Source organism: Chrysemys picta, chromosome 11, assembly GCF_011386835.1.
Source record: "Chrysemys picta bellii isolate R12L10 chromosome 11, ASM1138683v2, whole genome shotgun sequence".
NCBI lineage: Eukaryota > Metazoa > Chordata > Testudines > Emydidae > Chrysemys > Chrysemys picta.
In genome coordinates this window covers 10902660-10909432 of record NC_088801.1, presented here as the reverse complement: position 1 = coordinate 10909432, position 6773 = coordinate 10902660, and the positions used below count along the sequence as shown (strand labels likewise).

Here is a 6773-nt window from a genome sequence, read left to right as displayed (position 1 = left end):
CGAAGACCCAGACTGCTGCCGGGTGAGTAAAAAATTAAAAAGGCGCCTAAGTTAGGCTCTCTTCTTTAGGGTGCAGGGCCCTCTTAGGCGCGGGGCCCGATTTGGGGGAATCGGCCTAAAGCCGGCCCTGATACTTCAGAGGGAATTAACAGAACAGGGCAATTATCAAGTGATCCATCCCATGTCCAGTCCCAACTTCTGACAGTTGGAGGTTTAGGGACATCTGGAGCATGGGGTTGCATCCTGGCAACACTACCATGACCACTTTCCCTTCCCCTCTGTCTGCCACTCTGCAAACTGTCTGGGGCAGGAACCCTACCTTCTTGTTGCTTTACAAATCACATAAATCCATTGTGGGGTGGGCATTCCCAAAAAGCAAATAATCTTCCTAATGTGTCACCAAGCTGCAGTGTGGGGGTTGCAATCAGTGCAGGGAAATATTTGTTTGTTAAGCAATTTCAATGGGACGTTTTAGGGAGACAGTTCCATTGGTCTTAGATTTTGTAGGAACTTTAAAAGGCTGATCCGTGACTCTAGAGCCCAAAATGTTGGTCCAAAGCTGACCTGACAGATGAGTCCCTTACTGCCCGGGCTGTGTGTTTTCAGGTTTCCCTCCAAACTGAACTCGTTTGCTCGCTGCAGTCGTGGAAACTCCACTCAGAAGAGAGAGGGAGTGAGTTGCCTGTATGCATTTCCTTGCTTCTTAATCCGCTTTGCTCTGAAAATTTCCCAGGGCCGAAGTTTAAACTTCTCACTTTCGCTTGCTTCCAAAAAACCTCTGCAACCAAACAGCACCCGCCTGCTCCACCTCCACCCCAGGCAGAAAATGTTGCTGCGCGCCTAAAGGGTTAAATGCAAACATTCCTAGCCGGGGGCTTGCATTATGCCCTCGGCTATTCACTCCTGCGCCGAGCAGGCTTGCAAACGGCTTGCACGCGAAAATACCCAGCTATGCAGTTGGTAAGCCCGTGAGAAACAGTTCCTCAGCAAACACACACAAGGCAGGCATTGTGCCTGACAGAGAAGGCAAGGACAAATATTGCAACGGCTTTATTAGAGAGGCGAGCGAGCCCCCCGTGCGAACGGCTAACGTGGGTCTCGCGTGCAAGCTTTTTAAGATGCACGGGAGCCCGGGTTCCTGGAGCGTGGTTACGGAGGGAGGCGCTGGCTGCATCGTGAGCCGCTAAGGAGGAGTGGGAGCAGAACATCGAGCCAGGCTGTGTGCGCGCTGGAAGGAAGAGAGGGAGCTGCGTGTCAATAAATGCCCTGTTGAACTTTGAATATATTAGTTGACATCAGTGTGAGTGGGGCTGCCAGCCCCTGGCTCCCCCCCTCCCTCCTCCTCCCCCCTCTCCCTGATGGGAAGAGTGGAAGCGCTCCTGGTAGGAGCTGCCGGGCTGCTCTGGGGTGGAAGGCAGCGAGAGGAGGGACGGGGACAGGGACAGGGACGGGGACGACTTCAGTCCCGAGAACTCGCCGCCGACCCCCGGGATCTGGCCGGGAGCCTCGCGCGTGGGAGACCAGGGTGGCTGAGAAGCGGTGGACTTGTCTGAGCTGATCCTGCAGATCGAGAGCAAGATGTGCAAGTGAGTTACTGCCCCCCCCATAGTAAGTAAGTGTGTGTGTGTGTGTGTGTGTGTGTGTGCGCGCGGGGGGGGGATTATCTCCCCTTTCCTTGCCCCGGCGCTGTCTATTCTAAGTGAGAAAGGAGTGTGTGTGTGTGTGTGTGTGTGTGTGTGTGTATAGTTGCAAACTTTAGCAACTTCAGTGCGTGTGGAGGTGGGGTAACTGGGAGAAGGGGGGAGCCGTGCCTAGGAGAAAGGATGGCGAAGCCGGCGCAAACCCGGGGGGGTCTTTGGAGAAAAGCTCTTGTGTAGCTTCACCTCCTTCTCGCTCCGGCTGCCGCAGCAACAGGGATCGGTGGGAAGCGATTCGCGGCGCCACGGGGAAGGGGAGGCGAGGTGCTGGGGAGCTGCATTGTTCCGGGGTGTGTGTGTGTGTGTCCGGTTGTGCGGTCCCTTTTCACACCTCCTTCCCCACCGGGGGCTGTAGAGCTGGGGGGGGGGGTGCAGTTGGCGATCCGGAGCGCTGGAGAGGAAATGAACTAGGAGAGGCGGCTGTGGAAGTGATTTATTTTTTCTCCCCCTAAATCCACTCACCGGGGCTGCACAGAGCGGGAGGGGTGTGTGTGTGTGGGGGGGAGGCGGTGCGGTACCTTGGAGGAAAAGGGGATGAATGATTTTTCCCCCCCCAGATGGTAATTTGTCTTTGTGGTAGGGGTGGCCCATTAACGTTCAGCTCACGTCCTGATGAAGATCAAAAGCGGAGGGGGAGAGGGAACCAGAGAGCCTTGTACGGCTCCTTGGTTTCATGTATTGTTGGAAATTTAGGTGGTGGGGGCAGGGGTGGGGAACCTAAATCAAATCTTTGCCGAGCCAACGCATACACATCCACCCACCAAAAGTTGCAGATCTGTATTTTCCGGCAGTTCCCACCTGCCACAGGGTGCTGGCTGGCAGCATGAGTGTCCAGACAGTGTTAGTTTCCTTAAAGAAAACAAACAAAGGGAGGGGGGAGTGTGAGGATATTTTAAAGGGGTTGTCAAGTCCACATTACTCCGTTATGAAATCTGTCTCTTTATTTATGGGCTTAGATCGCTGCTGGGAAGTAACTGGGGAGAAGTACACTTGTATGGTTCCTTGTACACTGTTCGCTCTGTTTGGGTTTTTAAATTATTTCCTGCACTTAAAAAAAATCCCTGCAAGCATGTGAGATCCCCAGCTCCCGATCCCTCTTTAACTGTTTTGTGTGTGTGTGTGTGTGTGGGGGGGGCTCCTGGTGAAGTTTAAGCTTGTTCTAAACAAGAATGCCCACGCCCTTGTTCATTATCTTTGTTGCTCAAACTCTTGTTTAGGCTGCAGTAGATTTGATCTCAGCGCCTTCGGGTGGGTTCATATACAAGCTGATACCCTGGGCCGATTGATCTGCCAACAGGAGAGAAACCAACTAAAGCAAAAAGTTATCACAGGGCGGTGATTCTTCCCCCACCCCAACCCCCTTCTCAATGTTTGTTTACTGAACGGATGGCAAATGTTATTGCTGTTTTCATTAGAAAAGATGGGCGAATAAAGGCAAGAAGGAGGGAGACAGCATAGCTGGGACAAACGACTGTTCTTACAGAGAAGCGCTAACTTGGCTATATGCCTGATTTATAAGGTACCCAAGGGAGAAAACGCTAGTCAAAAACTGCAGAGAGAAAGGGGGTGGCAAGAAGGAAAATCCTGCTGATATTTAACCAGATTACTCAGGGTTTTAAAATAGCTTTTTTTTTTTTCTTAACAGCTGCTTGAATCATGCATGTTTTTCTTCTCCTAAACCCTCCGACTAAAACTTTTCCTTCCAAAATTGGATTGAGTGATGAATAAAGCAGATTCCAGTAGGGAACCTTTGCAGTGCGTGTTATGCCTTATGCTGTTTTAGAGGGGGGCGATTTCCCCCTTTCCCTTCTTCTATCCTGAAAGAGATTAATGTTTTTGTCCTCAGCCTGGTCAGGGACGTGTTAATCCCGAAGTAGTCCCGGGGCTCCTGCCATACAGAATGTGGGTCTTGGCTTTGTTTGTTGTCCCACCCTCCTGTTGTTAGGTTGGGGCAATTGACAACGCGTTTGCCCTCGTGTGACCCCTCAGGCGACCAGAGAGGAGAAAAGGGGCAAGCTAGAGAGAGTTCACATCAGAAGACAAAAGCTTGAAGCGGGGGCCCTGGGCAAAGGGGAATCGGCAGGGGGAATGACTTGTAGCAAGGTGGCCCCATCCGTTTATATACACAGCCTCAGCCTGAAAAAGATAGCACGGGGCTGGGTGCATTGGAAATGCCCAAAGATTGATAGACAATGCGGGTGAAACAGGGGCTTAATTTCAAAAGGTCTCTGCTGGTCTTGCCTGACCTCCCTTTCGCTCCACGTGGCGAGCTGGGGCTCCGCTCCCGCAGTCTTTACTCAGGTATTACTCCCATTTAATGACAGAGTAGCAGCCGTGTTAGTCTGTATCCGCAAAAAGAACAGGAGTACTTGTGGCACCTTAGAGACTAACAAATTCTTCCGAAGAAGTGGGCTGTAGTCCACGAAAGCTTATGCTCTAATAAATTTGTTAGTCTCTAAGGTGCCACAAGTACTCCCATTTAAGTCACTTTAAATTGAAGCAGGATCGGACCACGGGCCCTTAGTGCAAGGGTGGAAATGTTACTGAAGAATATCGCTGACGGGTTTTCTATTTTAAAAGGATCTTGCCTGGCAAATTGCGGCCAGGTTTTAAATGAGGTTTGCACAGCAGAGCTATAGAGCCTTGATTAATAGTCTCTCTTTAGAGCGCCGAGCGGCAATGTCAGGGTTAAATCAGAGTATTTGCATGATCATGTTTTACTGAAAACAACGGCATGTCATGCAAAGTTTTGTCTGGAGTCTAGGGTGTTGATTTGTTGTTGGGCAAAAGGGGGCAGTATCAAACAATACTACAAAGAAATCCACTCTTTGGAATGGTGCGTTTGAGTTTCTGCCGTGGGCATTAACATTTGCTGTTCCTACCAGTACCTGGTAACGTTGGGTTTGATCCTGCAGCCCTTACTCAGGTGATTAGTTCCACTGGCGGTCATCAGGTCTAGTTACCTGAGTAAAAGTTACATGATCAAAGCCCTCATTGTTAGATCTCCCCCAAAAGTATTTGAAGCATGAAGTAGCAAGCTTATGACTACGTTGGTTTGTAACATGCCTAAATGTCTCCAGTGAAATGTTTTGGGTTAAAAATAATACCATATGGTTGCAAAGCCACTTTTCTTCCTATTAAGAAGGCTGACAACTGTGAAAATACCAGCTACAGGGGCCCTATCCTGCTCCTATTGAAGTCCATGGCAAGGCAAAACTCCCATTGATCTCAATGAACAGGATCAAGCCCTAGGTTTGGACTGCAGTTAATGAAAATTACTTGGAGGGCATTTATATCACTACTTTTCATACTAGGAAGAGAAATGGACATTTTGTTCTGTCCTTCGCTTCCTAGGAGAACTCATTTATTTTCAGCCTAGGGAAATATATTGATCAGGTATACAGAATTGTTTTAAAAAGTGCATTAAAAACGTTTAACCTTTTCTTTACTCACATAGTTGGAATCGTTATATGATTTTACATACCTTTTGCTATAAAATTGAATGTGACATATTTCAGTGTTAAAGGAATGCTACCAGTATAAAAGCGTAAATTAGCAAATACACATTTATCTGTTACTAGGACTTTCAGATTATTAAAGTGACAAACACACCCAAATTTTTGCATTTCCCTCAATTTGGACAAAGAAAAAAAATCAATCAAGCTAGTTTTACGTAACTCGTTCCAGTGTTCATAAGGCTGCACTGTTTGGGTTTCCAATAATGAAGAGGAATGTTTTATTTCTTAAAAAACATCTTGGAAATGATTCCATGATTTGTATCAATCTTGGGTTTGAGAAAGAGTTGTTTTCACAAAAAAAATTGGGCCAAATTTAAATTGACAATCTGCCTTTAATATTTCTCTTATGTTTCTTAAGACTTGCTTTACAAATGAAGAAGCACAATATACAGAAGTTTGATACATTTTAATAAAAGGTGGAGGTTATTTAAAATCAAGTACGGATAAGATTGGAGATAATTGGAAAGCTTCTCTCAGGGTAAAGTTTGCCCCTGTGCCCTATTCAACACTTAAGTTCCACGAAGATCTCAAAATATTACTTAAGAGATACATAGACCTTTTGCTGACCCTCTGTGCAGTGGTGAATTTGCAGTATTCCAACTCGCATTATTCTGATTTACTGCAAGAGACTATCTCAAAGTGTTACAGCACTGTTCAGCTAGCCCCACTGTAACATTTAACATGACTGTGAAGATTGCATTCTAGAATATCTAGCCATCAGTGGGAACAAAATACCAGTATCTGTTTCCCTTCTAAGAAAAAACAAACACGCTTATACAGCAAGGTGTGATAACATAATGGCATACGGATATATTGTAGTTCTGCGCACCCCTCGCTTTCTTTCTGGGTAGCTACATATTGTGTGTGGTAGATGCATTGGATCTCTCTTTCTTTAGTCAAAATTCTCATTAGCCTTCATGGGAGTATTACGTGAGTAAGGAAAGATTTCTGCAGCTTTCTGGGTCTGGGACAACATCTTCCTATTTCTGTGGACAGTGCCTTGCACATTATGGATACGGGTGGAAGAGTGGGGGGTTTACTTTGGTTATAATTTCACTGTCATGTAGAGAACTCTATCCTGTTGTTTCCCTCTATCCCAGGTTCAAGCCCTATAAACAGCAAAGTTCTTACGCACCCATGTAACTTAAAGCATGTAAGAAATCCCATTGATTTCAGTGGGATTGCCAACAGGCTCAGAGCTCCCTATGTGCTTCCGTGCTTTGCTGGACTGGGTCTATGTCAGACACTGGGAGAAAGAAATTTGCAAATTTCAATGACCATATAAATTATTCTGTGCTTTTAACGATCTTCCCCTGACCAGTGTATAAACATTGATGGGTTGGAGCTGTTACATTGTTCTGGAGCGTGTGTCTATGATCTAAATGATTTTTTTTTCATAGCTGTATAAATCTGTGGGGTAATTATGCATGAAATATGTTACCAAGTTATAGAATATGGCCCTGATCCAGCAATGGGACTGCTCACGTGCTTAAAGTTAAGCAGGTGCTTAAATGTTTTGTTGGATAAGGGCTTATGTATTTTTTATTTATTTTAGTGA

The 6773-nt window shown here is 46.6% G+C and overlaps 1 protein-coding gene across 6 annotated transcripts in view; it reads left to right on the top strand.

The window, feature by feature from the left end:
- Positions 1-904: 904 nt before the first annotated feature.
- The window catches only part of SEMA5B (semaphorin 5B), a 345985-nt gene continuing 340116 nt past the window's right edge, over positions 905-6773 (top strand). The window contains exons 1-2 of one of the 6 annotated variants that reach the window (XM_065561485.1): positions 1118-1586; positions 3113-3216. The gene's annotated coding sequence lies outside the window, so the exon portion shown is untranslated. Of the gene's footprint in view, positions 1609-3112; positions 3217-6773 lie in introns of all 6 variants that reach the window. The other 5 variants (XM_005279803.4, XM_005279806.4, XM_065561488.1 and 2 more) reach the window with 5 other exon arrangements.